The sequence below is a fragment of the Triturus cristatus genome, chromosome 10 (genome assembly GCF_964204655.1).
Source record: "Triturus cristatus chromosome 10, aTriCri1.1, whole genome shotgun sequence".
NCBI lineage: Eukaryota > Metazoa > Chordata > Amphibia > Caudata > Salamandridae > Triturus > Triturus cristatus.
This window is the reverse complement of record NC_140593.1, coordinates 747349409-747367090: the sequence shown is the minus strand read 5'-3', so window position 1 is coordinate 747367090 and position 17682 is coordinate 747349409. Positions and strand designations below refer to the sequence as shown.

Below are 17682 nucleotides of genomic sequence, written 5' to 3'. Positions count from 1 at the left end.
CAAAAACAATTACAGAGATTCGGCTTACTTACATATGAGTTCCTTTGTCATAACACTCATTGTTAATAGTATTACATATCAAATATGAAAGGGACCTAATTGCGTAATAGTTTGTAGAATGGTAACTCCATCAAGTTGTTCGGACCCCTTATATAGTGCAGCTCTTAAGCATTTCTGGGTACAGCCCATTACTCCCATACATGAATACATCAAAATGTCCCATTGGGTCCCTCAGCCGAATCCATATCTACTTCCAACAGATAATAGTGAAACAAAACACATAAAACCTCAACCACCTCAATCTAGACCAGCTCCGTTATGCACATCCCTGTCCCCGCCACCCGCCTGTTCCCCTCCTCTCATGGTAGGGTGCAGTGACTAAGTTGTTACTCACAGTCTCGTGTCTAGATGCGTATTCTCACAACGCCTAGTCTAGGTGTAAGTCGTGCGTGGAACCCTACGAGGTCACTCTGGCGGATCCCCCGCTGCCCGTCCTGAAGTCGACCCCCCACCTGCCGGCATTCACCTTCCCCCCCCCCCCCCGACCGCCTCCTCCACATGTCTGAGCGCCCGGAGTAACTCCTCCCACTGCGCAGCTATGGGCGTCTTCCTCAACCCTAATGTCTCTTCCCGTCTGATGGCAGTCCCCTCCGCTCCGGCCCATGCAGCAAGCGAGTGCCTCCATGCCTGCGGATGAGGTGGGTCTTGCGCCTTCCACCTCCTAGTTATGAGGCGCTTTGCGACCGCAAGTCCCAAATCCAGGTACCGAGACGTCACCTTAGTTGTCGGTGTCCTGCGGAAGTGATGCAGCAGGTGGACCACCCAGTCAAAAGGTATGTCACTCCTTGTTATAGTACGCAGGGACTCATGAATTGCATGCCAGTAGGAGTGTAATTTGCAACAACCCCACAACATATGTATGAGGTCAGCCCCCGGCTCAGCACATCTAGGGCACCCTGCGTCAGTGCAGTGGAAGTAGCTATTTAGGGCCGCAGGGGTAAGGTACGCCCTGTGTATGACGAACAATTGTATCTGTCGGTGGCGCATGTTTCTAGGTATACGCACCGGGCCTTTCAATATGCGTTCTCAGTCTTTATCTGCCAGCTGTCTCCCCAGGTCTAATTCCCACTTATGCCTGAGTGGCTCTAGGGTGATCGCCGTATGTGTCCGTAACGACGCTGCAAACCATCGAATCAGACGTCGGCCTCTCCCCATGACGTGTAGATACTGTATGGTGAGGTGCTGGCTGGGCTCCGCGGTCATGTCTCCCCACCTGGCAACCAAAGTCCTAACTAAGGAGTGAGCTGTTTCTTGAACGTATGGCTATAAAAAGCACACAGATCTCTCCAGAAGGTGCATTGACGACCAAAAGTACCTTATCAGTGTAATATTTCTGAATAAACATAGCTCTCTGCAGCAGATGTGTTTAACCACTCAACTGCCTCAGAAGCAGTGCAATGGTGACCAATTACATTTACTAACACATTTCTCGTTGTTACCAACTTTTTGGGGGCGGGGGGAGGACTGTCAAAGAAACTGCACAGGCTTAGCATGATTATGTCCACTCCTCTTTAGATTGTTCTTCATGACTCTTGCCTCTGACCACTAATTTATAGCTTTCTGGAATAAATCTACAGTATTTTGCCCCGGACACCCTAAGACCCAGCAGGACCTTCATTTTAACTTGACTTACATAATCAAATCTGAGCCCCTCGGGTTCTGGTCAGCTTAATGGCATGTTCCATCTCTGTTGGAGAGCTAATTAAGGCAAAACTAGAGTGCCAGCCAGGTCACTTCAGTACTAAACTACTAAGGGCCTCATTACCAGTGGCCTGGAATAATCTCCGTTATATGATCTCCATGGAATTACCATTACTGGGGGTCTCGGGGACACGGACAGAACGGAGATGACACGTTTTTAAGGGATAACATGCATGAAGAATCGGTGTTTCTGTACCATTTCCTATTTCCCCAGGTAGCAGCACCACCATTTCTAAATTCTGATGGAATTAACGGGCCACTCGTTACAGGACTCTGTGCTGTATCTCTCCTTCTAATACAACCACAGACATTTTTTCTCTCTCACTGTCTCCAGAGATATATAAATCACACCGGCCAGATGACTGGTAAGGTTACGGGGCTTGGGGGCATATGTATGAAGCCTTTTTCCCATTCTCAGAATCGGCCTGTTTGCGAAAGGGAAAAAGACTTTTGGGATGTATCATCCCAAAAGGCCCTTGCACAATAGGGAATCGCAATATTTGCGATTCCCTATTCTGCAAATGCATTTAAGGAATCGCAAATTGCGATTCCTTAAATGCAATTCTGGAAGCACCCAAGTTGTGCGATTTTGCCTTTAGAAATCGCAAATTACCACCAACTTCAAGTTGGTGGTAATTTGCGATTTCTTTGAAAAATGCACTTTTCTGCATTTTTCAAAGTGCCATGTGGTGCACATACATGCCCTTAGGGCATGTATATGAGCCATATGTGCACACATACTTATTTCAGGGGTGCAACAGGGTGCCCTTTTGACACCCATGCACCCTTGAGGAATGGAAGCCGGAGGCCTCTCCAAGCAGGGGCTCAGGCCTGGGAAGTCGACCCACAGACACAGGGTGCACAGAGGTAATGGGCCCGCTCCGGACCAGCCCTGCCCCAGCGCCACCACCCCTTGCAGGTCGAGCTCCTCCCAATCAAGGCCCTCTGGTGGCCCCAAGTAGCAAGGGCCGTAGTGCTGACTCACCGCCGCTGGGCCAAGGTGTCTCGCGATGTCTATGGGTGATGTGTCACCAGGATCGCCACAGCGCGTGGCTCGAGATTTAAGGCCTCTCGGGAGCGGCCGCGTTCCCTGGACGCTCCTCGATTAGGCTGCCATGCCGCACCAGGCCTGGGCTGCAGGGATCGCCGCCGATCTCCGCTCTCGCTGCTTGATGGCCTCACAGGGTCAGACGTACCTCGGGGTCTGATGCTCACTTCTGCCAATTCACAGGGGCACGGATTCCAGCGCCGCCAGCTCCGACCCCAAAAGCCGCAGCAGCACCTCCCCCAGCAGCCCGTTCGCGGCAGAGGGCCAGACCCGGCCCGAGCCAAAAGTCGCAGCAACGCTCACCAGAGGTCCTGGAAAAATCAACAGAGGGATCGCCGGAGATCACCAGGCAGTGCAGGGCTCATTTCTGCTGTCACCAGTGCGGGTAAGGGCCAAAGCAAGTGCTTGTGGTGCGGCGGTTGGAGGAGAGAAGGCGAGACACATCTTATCTCTCCGCCATCTTGACCATGCCTTCTTATACTTTTACAGGGATACGTTAAATATCATGTATGTCAATTAACATCATATCACAGATTTCTCATTCCATTGCTGAACGGGCATTTGCATTTTGGATAGTCGTTTTAGATGGTAAACAAGCAGTACAAGTGGAAATACAGAGGGAACAAAGCAACAAGAGAAGAGAATTGCAATTATTATGAATAAGGCCGACAATATTTTCAGACCCCATACAGAAAATATGTTGCAGAACCATCCAGTCCAAGTCCATGTTCCTGTTCCTGAGTCTTGATGGATCTCAATGGCTTTTATGCATTTTGGAAATAGCATCATAAACAGAAGGGGCATGATCAGGGATGAACACGCAACAGCTACTACCAATAATGTGACATGCTCCACCACGATCAGCTAAGATTACATCTAGAACCATTCTATTTTGCAAAGTCACAATTCTCGTAATTTGGAGTTCTTCTGTAATATTTCCAAGCGCCATTGCTGTTTGATTAGTCACAGTCTCTACTACATGGGTCAAGCGTCTTATTTTCCTGCTATTTAAAGCTGCACCAACGAAGAAAAAAAGTCCCAAATTAAAGTCAACATATTGCTGTAATGCAGTGTCAGTTTGATCCACTTCGTCATTATTTATAGTTCTTTTGAATCGGTTCAAATAAATGTCATTAAACAATTTTTGATCTTTATGATAAGATGCAGGTGCTAGGAACACAGGAGGAAGCAAGAAGGACACATAACATATTACAGATCATCCAATTGGTAGATTATAGTAACCTTTACTTCCACAAATGAAATAAGTGTTGTGTGAGGATAGAAAACTGCTATTGTTCATTCCAGCGATATTCAATACTGTAGTACAGTCACTTTTTCCCACTGGGATACTACCAAAACTGCTCACACAAAGATTTGCTCGGGCTATAGTAACAGCAATAACAGGAGGCCCGTTACCCTTGGCCGTTCGAGTGTTGGGGAAAACATAGCTTGTAGAGGAATCTCCTTTGCCATACTCCTCCATTTCCAATACAGTTTCTTTGGCTTGTGGATCCCCTTCCTCATCGGGGTAACAAACCTTATTTAGTTTCGCATTAAGTCCTCCTACATCAGCTAGAGTAATATTACTGATTTCATAGGCCCACAACAGTGCAAACCAGGCTCTACAGGAGCCATTATGCGAAAATGGCAAGGGATTGAAAGGCGTTCCTCCCTTCTTCTGATGGGCTGGCATCATTCCACATACCCAGCAGTTGGTAGTGTTCGTAGCATTATGAGTATGATGCAACATTTGTATGAAAGTGTTATTGAGATATGACATTCGATGCTTCTTGATAGGGAAGAGTGAAATAATAATGTTTGGTGGGGACAGGAGTAGTAGCAGTCAGTAAGTTTCGAGCCGGAACTACTTCCTCCACAACCTACATTATCACAGCAATAATGACAGCAATCAAAGTTGGTCCAATAACGAACATTGAACATTTGCTACCGACTTTTGCAGCATTCGATTTCTTCTCCTCAGGCATGTTCATCTCTTTGGCAAACAACAACACAAATGGTGGGCAGGCGTTGGTTTCTTCACTAACGTTGAGACGAGTAGTCACTAAAAGGCCACCCCCCTTTGTAGTCAGTCTTTAAGCACCCAGGACAGTGGCTCAAATAGTCTCTTTCTGCGATAAAGTGTCTTTGTACCCGGATAGAAGCAGATATCTAGATGTACCAGGGATCGTGTGGTCCGGGAAAATTTCCTCAGGTCCTTCGTGTGACGCAGCTCGTCCTTTCTCGGTGACCAGGATGTTGCGGTGATCTGTCAACGCAGTTGGGCTCACGAGGGCATGCGGAACCTTTCGACAATGGGTGGCATGCACCCAATTATTCCGGTTGGTCACTCGCACTACAGTTCTGGTAGACAGGAGGACTTGCTCTGGGCCGTGCCACCGAGGTGCCAAGGAACTGGTCAGTTGAAACTATTTTGTCAGCACAAAATCTCCAGGCCGCAGATCATGGCCTTCACACTGCGACCTGTCTGGAAGAGCTTCCCCTACCTGCTGATAAATAGAAGACAAGCTGTCAGTTAACTGGGCCAAATAGTCACTCATCAGCACATGGGGGTCATGTCTAGGACGAGGCTTAGGAACCTCCCAAATATTCATGGGCCTTCCAAAGACTATTTCATGCGGTGTAAGGCCAGATCGTGTATGTAGTATCGAGCTGATAGAAAGCAGAGCTAGGGGCAGTGCATCAGGCCATTTCAAATACGTGGAAGCCTGTATTTTAGCCAATTTCAATTTCAGGGTGGAATTGTAATGCTCCACCAAGCCTGCTGATTGTGGATGAAAAGCGGCATGACATTTCTGCTTAATCCCCAATCCTTTCATTACATATTCAACAACTTGCCCAATGAAATGAGGTCCGTTGTCACTCCATAAGACTCGACAAATGCTGAATCGAGGAAAGAGCTCCTTTAGGAGAACTTTCGCTGTCGTGAGAGCTGTATTATCCTTCGTAGCATACGCCTCCACCCATTTACTGAAGGCACAAACCACTACTAAGACATATTTTAGATTGTTACAGCACTCAAATTGAATGTAGTCTGTTTGCAGGACCTCAAAAGGTGCAGTTGGTGTCGCAAACCCTCCTGTTGGAATTAGCGTTCCCTTTCCAGGATTATACTGAAGACAGACCAGACAAGACTGGACTATCTTCTTAGCAGTGCCGGCAATATCAGGATGATCCCAAACTTGCATAAGTTGTTTTGCTATTGAGGATGCACCAACATGTGCCAGCCCATGTGCCATGTGAATTAAGGGGTATAAGTAGGCTGTGGGTAACTTGCATTTGGTCATATCTTTATTCCTCCAGCAGCCCTCATCATCCAGTGTTCCCTCTTTAGACCATTGGTCTAGTTCGTCAGCAGAGGCAGATTGTTGCTTGTCCAGCACCTCTCGCCTGGCATCATGCCAACATTCAGCTTGTGACTTCACCACATACATGGATGCGGTACTTCGCTGCATTGCGGTCTCAAGGGCTGTGTGATCCACAAAGGCATTACCTGCCCCTATTTTATCAGTCACTTTCTTGTGTGCACTACACTTAACGATTGCCACTTTCGTAGGATGGGTTAGGGCAGTAAGAAGATTATGCACTAATTCTCCATGCACTATCTGTGTCCCGTGTGAGGTGAGGAAGCCCCTTTCCTTCCACAAGCGACCAAAATTGTGTGCCACCCCAAAAGCGTACTGGCTGTCGGTAAAAATGTTAACAAGTAAGTCTGTACTAAGCTCACATGCTCTCGTCAGTGCAATCAGTTCGGACGCTTGGGCCAACTTCTGTGGGATACAAGCTGTTTCAACTACTGTCTGAAGGGTTGTAATCGCATAGGCAGCAGATGTAGTGCCATCAGGCAACTTCAAACACGTGCCATCAACCCATAACTCCCCATCAACACTAGAGAGAGGTGTATCTTGTAGGTCAACGCGACCCTTTGTTTGCTCTTCAGTGAGGAATATACAATCATGTAACTCTTGCGACTGAGACGGAGTAGCTGGAAATGGCAATACTGTAGCAGGGTTTAAGGTCAAACATCTTTCCAATGTGATATGAGGGGCCAAAAGTGTCAATTCATATCCTGTCAAGCGAGCACTAGTCAAATGCTGTGTTTTCGTTAGCAAACCTTCGACTGAATGGGGTACTAACACAAGCAGTTTGTATGACAAAACTATTCCTTCACTCTGACGTATAGATACAGTCGTTTCTGCCACCGCTCGTAAACATCCAGGAAGCGCGCAAGCTACTGGGTCAAGAACAGCTGAAAAATATGCACAAGGACGTTGTTTCTCACCGTGTGTCTGTGTTAAAACCGAGAGGGCACAACCTTCCCTCTCGTGTACATAGAGTGTGAAAGTCTTATTGTAGTCTGGAGTTCCTAATACTGGTGCAGAGCAAAGAGCTTGGCGTAACTGTTGGAAGTTATTCTGACATTCAGTAGTCCATGGGAGGGGCATCGGAGTGTCTTTAGTCAAAAGGGCCAACAAAGGTTTAATAATGTGCGAAAAACTGGGGATCCACTGTCTACAAAAAGAAGTGAGGCCAATCAGTACACGAACATCCTTCTGAGTACGGGGCACAGGAGTATCTAAAATGGTCTGAATGCGGTCTGGTGTGAGTGCACGTCCCTCCTTAGACAGGAGGTGACCTAAATAGGTAACCTGCTGTCAACAATATTGCAATTTCTTTCGCAAGACTTTGTGATTATGGGAGGCAAGAAACAATAACAATAACAGTGTTCCTTCTTCACACTGCTCAGGGGTATCTGCAGCTAACAAGATGTCGTCGACGTACTGGATAAGGGCCACCCCTTTTGATACAGGAAAGGAATCAAGCTGCCTTTTTAATGCCTGACTGTAAATACTAGGACTCTCTGTATAGCCTTGTGGAGCTCTGAAGAACTGGAAGGATCTATTTTTTAGGGTGAACCCGAACAAATAACAGCTTTCAGGGTGAATAGGTATCGAGAAGAAGGCATTCTTCAAATCGATCACCGAAAATGTAGTGGCAGTGGGAGGGACCATAGTGAGAAGTGTTGTGATATCAGAAACTACCGGATATTGGGGCACTACAATTTTATTAACCTCCCGCAAATAAATAATGAATCTGTACATTTTAGTGTCAGTATCTTTTTTCAAAATAGGAAGGATAGGACTTATATAGGGGACTTCTTCCACTGCCCCCACTTTAATAAAATCCTGAACAATGTGTGCTAATGCTTCTTCACCTTCTCTGGATATTTTGTATTGGGGCAGTTGAGGCAATGAAACACACTCCTTTACTCGGATATGTACAGGTGGAATAACCATTTGACCTACATCAGTATCGGATATAGCCCACAAAGTACTAGGTAAGGACGCTAGAGTGACATCCTCATTGATAAGACAAGATCTCTCAACCATTGGATAATTGTCATTCAAAATAACACGCACACCTTCCAGAAAACAAGGTATTGTAGCACGAAAATATTTAAGCATATCGATACCCACAATGTACCCACGGCGTGTTAGGGGAAAGCAAAAACGGACATGCTGCAGTGAATTTGTCAAGTCTGAATACAAGTGGCTGTGAAAGTGGGCTAGGTGTAGTTGTTCCATCGAATCCTATCAATGTTATCATTGTGCCAGACAGGGGAACCATAGAAACCAATCTTTTAGACAGAGCACTACGGGTAGCCCCTGTATCAACCAGAAACCGATCAGTGGATCCCAAGACATTTGCGTCAACATAAGGACCCATTTGATCTACTGCCACCTCAACCGGTTCCTTACCCCATCCTAGGCATTCCTATGCATAATCGGAATCGGCAAGGGCATCAGCAGAATAATCAGACATTTGATATTGATTTCATCTATCAAAAGTATTAGAATAATTTGGTCCTTGTTCAACTGCCTCAAACCTAGGACAAGCTCCTGTACCTCCCCTGTTTCCTGAATTCCCTGGGCGTCCTCTCATACTACCCCTTCCCCGCTCATATAGCTGTCCTCGCAAAAGAGGGCACTCAGAACGCCAATGCCCAGTCTCTTTACAATAAGCACACTGATCAGGGGACAAATTTGCTCGAGGGAGAGGGGGCACTCCAGGTGTATACATTGCACGTCCTTTCGCTTCCTGTTCCTGTCGCGGATAATAAAAACCTTTTCAAGGATTACTCTATTATTGAACTTCTATTACCAGCGAGTGCAACAGTTTCTTTGATTCTTTAGTCATATACTTCTCTAATCTCCACGGCTTGCACCCACCTCGATGACAACATGTCCTATGAAGACATCGCCAACCTTACAGCCAACAGAGCAGACACTTTTGGCTTTACAGCTGAAGAAACCAATAGGATATACGCTTTAATCCAAGAACCGGAATGCATTTCCACAAGCACTACTTCCGCTCAGTCAATTATCAGGCAGCTTCTTTTTACCGCAAAACGAGAAATCAACCAGCGATTGCATGCTAGTACCCTCATCCGCTACCATAAAGTTCATCGCATACTAAGGGGATTACGTATTCCCCTTAAATCTACTTTATGCAAAAACAACGCTAGATTCACAGAACGTTGGTATGCTATATTGAACAAATGTTCTCTTGACCTTATTCTTTTAATAGTCGAAGAGTTATCCATTCTTCTTGAAGACCTTGAGAAAGAAGTTGTACAATTGAAAAAAAGATCTTGGCGAGAAAATCAGCCCAGAAAAAATGACAAAAACACTTGATGACATCAACAGCCAACTCGATAAATACCAGAAAGAAATTAATGAAAGAAAATTGCGTAAATTTAAGAGGGATACAGTAGATTACAAGTTAGGAGAGGTATATACATGGGCCGAAGCCTATGCTTCACGCAGACAACAAAGACCTTTTAACCGATCTACTAAAGGTGAAACGTCTTCATCTGAAGACTTGCAAACTCAATCCCAAAGACCTCCATCTAAACAATTCAGTGCTCAGGCCGACGGTAATATCCAACCTTCAACTTCTACAGACACTAACAACGAATCAACTTCTTTTTTAGGAAAAGGCCCAAGTATACGGGTCGAACCAGGAGGGCTAAATTCAAGAACAAGAGATACACCAATTGCAAAATCAACAAGGAGTCAGAGAATTTAGTCATTAATATTTCTCAAAAAACTTTAACACCATTCCAAACTCAAACATTACAAAAAGGGACATCGTTTGTGCCTACTTACAATACCAATGAATTGGAAACCCAAGTCAGTCTGTTCAGTTGCATGCGTAATCTCCGTTTAAAACATTTCTTCTCTAACGTCATTGAACCTACTTCTGCTCAAGATACAGGAACTTTACTTGACCTCCGACCTAAAAGTAAATTCATGGCACCGATCAGTCACAAAGTTCTTGATACTTTCGAATTAATTGTAGGTAAAGAGATCACCAACTTATTCTGTGAGCAGCAACTTAATCACGGTAATTTGACCCTAAACGAACGAAACACCATAAGACAACTGGCATCGGATAAAGACATTACATTTTGCAAGGCAGACAAAGGAGGAGCTCTTGTGGTATTAGATACCTCCTTCTACATGGAAAACGTTGAATCCCATGTGAGCGATCAACAAATATATACCAAAATGACCTTTGATCCTACCAATGAATTCTCCAAAATTCTCATGACCATCGTCAATAACGCTTTACACAAAGGTATCATCAATGAAAGAGATAAACGGTTTCTTATCATGGATAACCCAAACGTTTCGTATCTGTACATGATACCAAAAATACACAAAAACTTAGAACGACCACCGTTTAGACCTATTGTAAGTACCAGAAATTCTATCCATGAGCCCATCGGAAAATACATTGATAGACATCTTCAGCCTTTAGTACAAAACATGTCCACGTACTTAAAAGACACTACGGATTTTCTCATTAAACTCAACAACATAGTGATTCAAGATTATGCTCAACAAATTTTGTGTACTATAGACGTTACTTCTATCCCACATGACTTGGGTATACAGGCAATGGAATCATTCTTGATCAACACTGACAAAGACGATGATCTCAAAGTATTCTTACTCGAACTCATGCACTTCACCTTATACCACAGCTATTTCATTTGGAACAACAACTACTATACACAACTATCCGGTACATCTATGGGAAATTGCGCAGCTCCTGCGTATGCGAATCTTTTTATGCATCGATTTGAGCTCGATTACATCTTATCCCAGGAATCGTGGTTGAAGAATCTGGTGATTTTTTACAGATACATCGACGACATTTTTCTAATCTGGAAGGGAACCCAATCCAAACTACTTGCACACATCACACAACTGAACTCCATCAACGATCGCATTCAATTCACTCATGAAATCAACACCAATCACATCTCTTTTCTGGATGTTGACGTTATGATACAGAACAATCAATTGGTCACTTCTGTGTTTACTAAAACAACTGATCGTAACAACTTGTTACATTTTTCCAGTTTCCACCAAAAATCTCTCAAAAGACATCTTCCTTACTCCCAACTCTTGAGGATTAAACGCATCTCGTCCACTGAAGAGATTTTCCAAGAACAAAGTCGTCATCTTATTGACAAATTCAAAAAAGATCATACCCAGCCTCTATCCTTCATGAAGCAGTCAACAGAGCTAAAACCAAGAATCGCATTGACTTACTCCAAAATCAGATTCCTAGTGATTGTACTGATTCACGATTGGTTTTCGTATCAAAATTTTCTACCAAAAGCACAGAAATCAAGAAAGCCATTCGGAAATACTGGCCATTACTACAAACTGAACCAGACTTCAAAGGTATTTTTAACTAACTTCCTATTTTTGCCTACCAACGAACATGGAATTTACAACAACTACTTAACAAGAGTCCTCCGGAATCTGACAAAATGTATAAAGGCACTATCCCTTGTTTAAACTGCGGTAGCTGCAATAACATCATCAAGGGTACTACTCTTATGCATCCCACCAAAAGCACACTTATTAAACTCAAAGTTACGGCTACTTGTGACACAAACAACGTTGTGTACTTACTTAAATGCCCATGTGGACTTCCATACGTGGGAAAGACTGAAAGGAAAATTAAGATTCGCCTTACAGAACACAAAAGTAACATATGAACCAAGAATACCAAGTCAACAGTGGCAAAACATTTTCTGGAGTGTAATCACAATTGCAGCCAACTTAGATATATGATCTTGGAACAGGTTCCTGTACAACGAGGGAGAGACAACAGTCGCTTCCTCCTACAATGTTAACTATTTTGGATAAATAGACTTAATTCTGTGCACCCCAGGGGACTAAATGAACGGCTTGAATTTAGCTGTTATCTATAAGTGTTTCATTTCTAAGCTGCGTACTATCTAAGTGACATTCTCCCTAATTTTCATTATTAACACGTTTATTTTCATTCTTCGTTTCTTAGCAATTTTCCCCTTCCTTTCTTCATTCTTTCCTGTTTTTTTCCCTCGCGCAATATGGCGAATACGTTATTTTATTAGTAGTATGTGTATTCACTAGATACATTGGTTGCATCATTTAATTTTTGTCTATTTGAAATTTGTAATCACCAAATCCCATGTTTACCATTTTTTTGTCTTTTTTCCTTATCTGAGTTCATTCTGAACGCGTTACAAAGTATGTTTTCTATTTCTTCCTCATGCCGATTATCACTTCCGGGTCACTCACGCGTTTCTAACTACTTCTGGTGTGGTTCCGCGCACATCATCACGGTGCTCACAGGTAGTGTAAACACTCCACATCTTCAGTCTACGTAGCTGTGTACTTTATTCACCAACACTTTTATCTAATTTCAGCACGTCCTGATACGCGCCTATAATTTCCACACACTGCTGAGGTTATGGGTATTGTCGCTCTAAATTCACGAATTCCAGTCCTATTCACTATTTGATTATTTTACCACATTGCCTCACTGGCACAATAACGACTTAGGAATGGATAAACCTTCATTATTTTCAAAACTTTGGACGCATTCCCGCAATGTTCTCGTCACGCTTCTTCATTTAACTGGCACTAGCTTCTTGTATACTTCTCGCACCGAGCACTAGAATCACGAGTTAGATTACTCCCAGTGATTCTGTGAGTTCTTGCGCCCTTCACTAACATCTTGCAGTCATGTGTTTTTCTATGCATTCCGTTACGCTTGGACTTCAGCCGACTTTCCTATTTCTCATTTTGTTTAGGAAAATCCCCTGACGAAGGGCCAGTCCCGAAATGCATCGGGGAATTCTGAATACTTTTCTCACTGTATGAATTATACATATGTGAACCACATCTTCATTTGGAAAGAAAGGATGATGTATGAGGATTATCATACATGAATTATTCATCATGGATTAAATACTTTATCTAATCGAATTACATCGATGTTACCTTCATTACTCAGACGAGTGCATCGTCGTATTTGGAGTGCTAAGTGGGGACGTCTTTTCCTTTAGACGCTTCTTCTCGCTGATAATATTGGGCCATAGTCAAAAGGGAAACTGGGGAAGAAGTGGTCCAAGAACTCTCGCTAGCTATTTCTGGTAACATATTAGCGACAAATTTGTCAACAAACAAATGCTTACCCGTTTCATCGGCCAATGACTAACCACTGAAATCATGGAATGTCTCCTCAAATCTTGAAAAGAAACCAGAAACGGACTCATCCTTTTTCTGTTTACAGGACGCTAACGTAGTCCAATCTATTTTCTCATGGGGTACGAGAGTCTTTAACTTAGTCACAATAGCTTTAGATAGATCTAATATCCCCTTCTGAGGTTTGTGCGCAGACTCCCTTTCCGCATCTATTTCTTCTAAATGTGACCAAGCCACCATATGCCACATTGTCATCTATCTTTCGTATTGTTCTCCACATATCAGGGGGAAAAATAAGCCCAAAGAACATATCAATATCTGGCAAGGTTATAGTGCAGGAGGTGATGGCTCCTTCCACCTCCTCATAGAAGGCGGTGGGATTTTTCTGGGGGTCGGGCAAAGCAGCCTTAAGAGCCATAACGTCTGCTCTACTCCAAGGAGTGTAAAGCCAATTATATATAAAAAATCCCTTTGCATCATCTGAAGTTTTATCATCATTTGTTCCCGCACCCTTCGGAGGAACATACAGGGGTGCAGCTTCACGCATTGGTTTCATAGTAATTGTTCCACTACCGGGTGCAATCTCATCTACCGGAGCATCTACTTTCTGTGCTTGAGATTGAACTGCTTCTACAACTTTCTGTTTTATAGCTAATTCTTGCTCCTTCGTAAACACAATGTTTCGTCTTGTATTTTAACCACTCGTCTAATCATATCAGTTATGTCCGAAAAAGGGAAAGTCCCATCTGTTAATTGTTTATAATCAGTATTTATATCACCTAGCTCTAGTTCTTTAGAAGTTTGTCTAAAATCAAATATTACCTCCCAAGCAAATTTTTCTACAAAATAAAATTGCTCTATATCTTGCCACTGTTGAACCATAGCTACGATGATCGATGCAGTGTGAGGCCGACGAGCCTCCTCTCTAGCAGTGGTTTAAAAAAAATGTTTTTCTGTTTTAGTTAAAGTAGAGCGAGTCTGCCACCCACCTTGCTTATCTTTATCTTTTTCTTCTGAAGACAATTGCTCCTCATCAGAAACCTCATCATCAGGGGCACTTGGAAAGGGAAATTTATACGGGGTGGGGGCGTTCTAATAGGATGCAATCATCCTAAGGCATATTAAGTAGGGAATAGAGAGGGCGCCTAATAGGATACTGGCCATTTACCTCTAATCGACGTTCTCTACCTTCTTTTTCTATTTTTTCCTTCATTTCTTTATTCTAATGCTTTTTGATATATCGTTTCCCGCTGCTCTTTTTCTGCTATAGCTTCTGCTCTCTTCGCTCTCTCTCGCACTTGTTTTTCCCACATATGTACACAATCAAACATGTCCTGTCTACTTTTTCTTTTAAATAAACACTGCTCTACATATTGAACCTTTTTAGAATCAAATGACCAATTCACTGGCCATTGTAAATCAGACTCTTTCTTTGTGTATTTGTTCCATAATGAACCGTACATTATGGGAGAGATACCATATTTGACATACATGTCTCTATTGGGCGTCCCTTCTGGAGGAGCCAGCTGACTTTGTTCCAGACTAATCTTGGTACCACAAGAGCAGCAACACCACTTACAGAGTGTGCTGAGAAGAGGCATGTTTTCACAAGTTTATGCAAAATATTACTACTCCCAACAAATATTCCAAAAGGAGAAAAATCTCCACATTACCTGCCTTCAGTCCTTGCAAAGAATGAATACAAAAACCAAACCAAAAACCAAGCCAAACAAATCAAGAGTGCCGCTTCAGCGACCTTACCAAACAGAAGTCGTCAACTCCCACCTGCCGATCTCTGATCGACCTAATGGTCACTGCAGAATTATGCCGAAGAAAGCCCCAGTCGAGACCGGCCACCACCCGGAGGGTCAAATCGGGAAAACCGGAAAAGTCACATTGGCCTACAAAGACAAAGGTCTCCTCATGCAGTGCGTATCCTCCGTAATATTTTGATCCTCCGTCAAGACCACTCCTTCGGATGGCCGCGTCTCCGATGGGGCCCCACGTGCTGGGCGCCAATTGTGGAAATGTACCCTAAAGTGAGGAACACTGGTGCAGGGTCACCATCTCATCCACGGGTCCGAAGACTAACAAAAAAGGGATCGGCACTGGAGTTGAAGTAATAACAAGTTTATTAATCACTCATGAGTGGGACAACGTCCACACAACACTCTCAAGTGTTGCAGGAGGATGTACATTGAATTCACAAACCATCGTCCCTTTTATACCATTTTGTTGCAGTGTAAGCATGTGAACAGAAATGGAAAGAACAAGTTTAGAAATAGCTATCAGCAAACAAGGGCAGATGGATGACTACGTGGTCAGCAAATAGGGAGGGGGAGCAGGAATGCGTATAGCAGCAGTAAACAGTCAACAGATAACATCTAAGACCAGGTGCACCGGCAGCTACAAACCCCCAGCATGTACATTGCTTAGCCATGTCAGGAGGTCAACTAAAATAGATAACACAAGCAGAGTGAAAAGACGAGCAGCAGAGGACGGAAGAATTACGAAGGGAACAAAATGGATAGCAGAGCCAAAATGGCTGTCGCTTATGCTAACGTAAAATATTACACGTTTCCACACTATTCTTAGTTGCTTTCTAGGCTGTCCGTGCCTGCAGACGCAGAGCACATCAGCAGATTGAGGATCCACCCGAAAAATTGTTACCGAAGGTAAGAAACTTGTTCTTCTGATGGATACTTATAACTATAGATTTCCCACTCTGTTCCTAGATACCATAACAGTACCTACCATGGTGGAGGTTCTGTGAACTGGCTCAGACTAAAACTCCTGGAGGATTGACCGAGCAAAATGCCCCCCTTGACGGACCTGACTGTCGAAGCACAAGGGCATCAGGAACGTGGTAACCAGTGCCCAAATAGCTCCCTGGCAAATGTCCAGGACAGGCACTCCACTAGAAGAAGCTTATTGCCCACTCAATGTTCATTGGTGTCATCAAAAGAAAAGCTTAGCCCCTCTTAGGGTCCAAAAGATAAAGTCTCTCTTCCTCCTTGGAGGGATAAGCTGGAACAAATAATGCCAGAAGAGTGACATCTTGCCCAACATGAAAAGGAGTGACCACTTTCAGTAGAAAGAAAGCTCAGGTTCTGAACATTAACTTATCCGGCAAAAACACTGTGTGAGGTGGGTTGACAGAAAAAGCCTGCATCTCAATCACACATCTAGGGATGTTATGGCAATGAGGAAGACCATCGTCAATGTCAGAAGTCTCAAAGGACAACTCTGCTGCGGCTCAAAAGGAGTGCATATTGAAAAAGTGAGGAGTAGGTTCAGGACCAACTGCGTCATCACATAGCATTTTGGCAGATATAAATATTACAACCCTTACAAAAATGTCATCATAACAGGTGATTTAAATAAAAAAGGCTGATCCGACAACCGCAATAAAGCTGAAAGAGCCAATAACTTGCCCTTAACAGGACCCAAAGCAAGTTCTTCTTCGGCCAAGGACAGAACAAACAATACAACTTTAAACACCTATGCTTGTAATGGGTCAGTTTTTTGGGGCACACACCAATCCACAAATTTGCCCCAATGACTGGGGTATTCTGATTTTGTGGAAGTATGCCTCCCTGCTAAGATAACATCAATAGCCTCAGAGGAAAGGTTAATATCGAAGCATGGAGATTCAAATTGTGCACGCCCCGGTCCAGTGTCCTGCCCAGCTGCTGAGGCAGAGCATCCTCCCGAAGTGACAGCTCTTGAAGCCCAATCCGGTGCCACCAAGATGTCTTGGGCCAAGTCATCCTGAGCTTCTGCAGAACTCAGGGCAGGAGAGGCAGTGGTGGGAAGGCATAGAGAAGTTTCCCAAACTCCACTGTAGACGTAAGGAATCTCAGAGAGAGATCTGCTTTAAAAACTCCAATGTGCAAAAATGCTCCCATTGGACATTCTCGGCGAAGGTTTAAAGATCAAGCCGTGACTTCCCAAAAGAAGGAAGACGCCATGTGCCACCTCTGAGTACAACTGCCCTTCACAATCTCCTAAGCACATCCTGGTGTTTACAGATCCCGCCAGGTCGTTTACCACCAGAGAAATTCCTTGGTGTTCAAGCCACTTCCAGAGGAGAAAAGGCTCCTGACACAGGGCCCAAGACGCCCCCACCGCTTGTTGGTAGAGGACAGGGAGGCCTTAAACCCCAAGCAAATAGCCCTTAACTCCAACAAATTGATAGAGAATCAAGTCTCTGCTGGACACCAGATGCCCCTGATTTACACCACATTCAGATGGCCTCTCCAATTCAGTAGTGATGCATCCATGACTACAATCAGCTCT

The 17682-nt window shown here is 44.0% G+C and overlaps 1 protein-coding gene across 2 annotated transcripts in view; it reads right to left on the bottom strand.

Annotated features, from left to right (window-relative positions):
* Window positions 1–17682, bottom strand: part of LOC146789947 (anion exchange protein 2-like) — a 2390686-nt gene that overhangs the window by 1929985 nt on the left and 443019 nt on the right. The window lies entirely within an intron of this gene.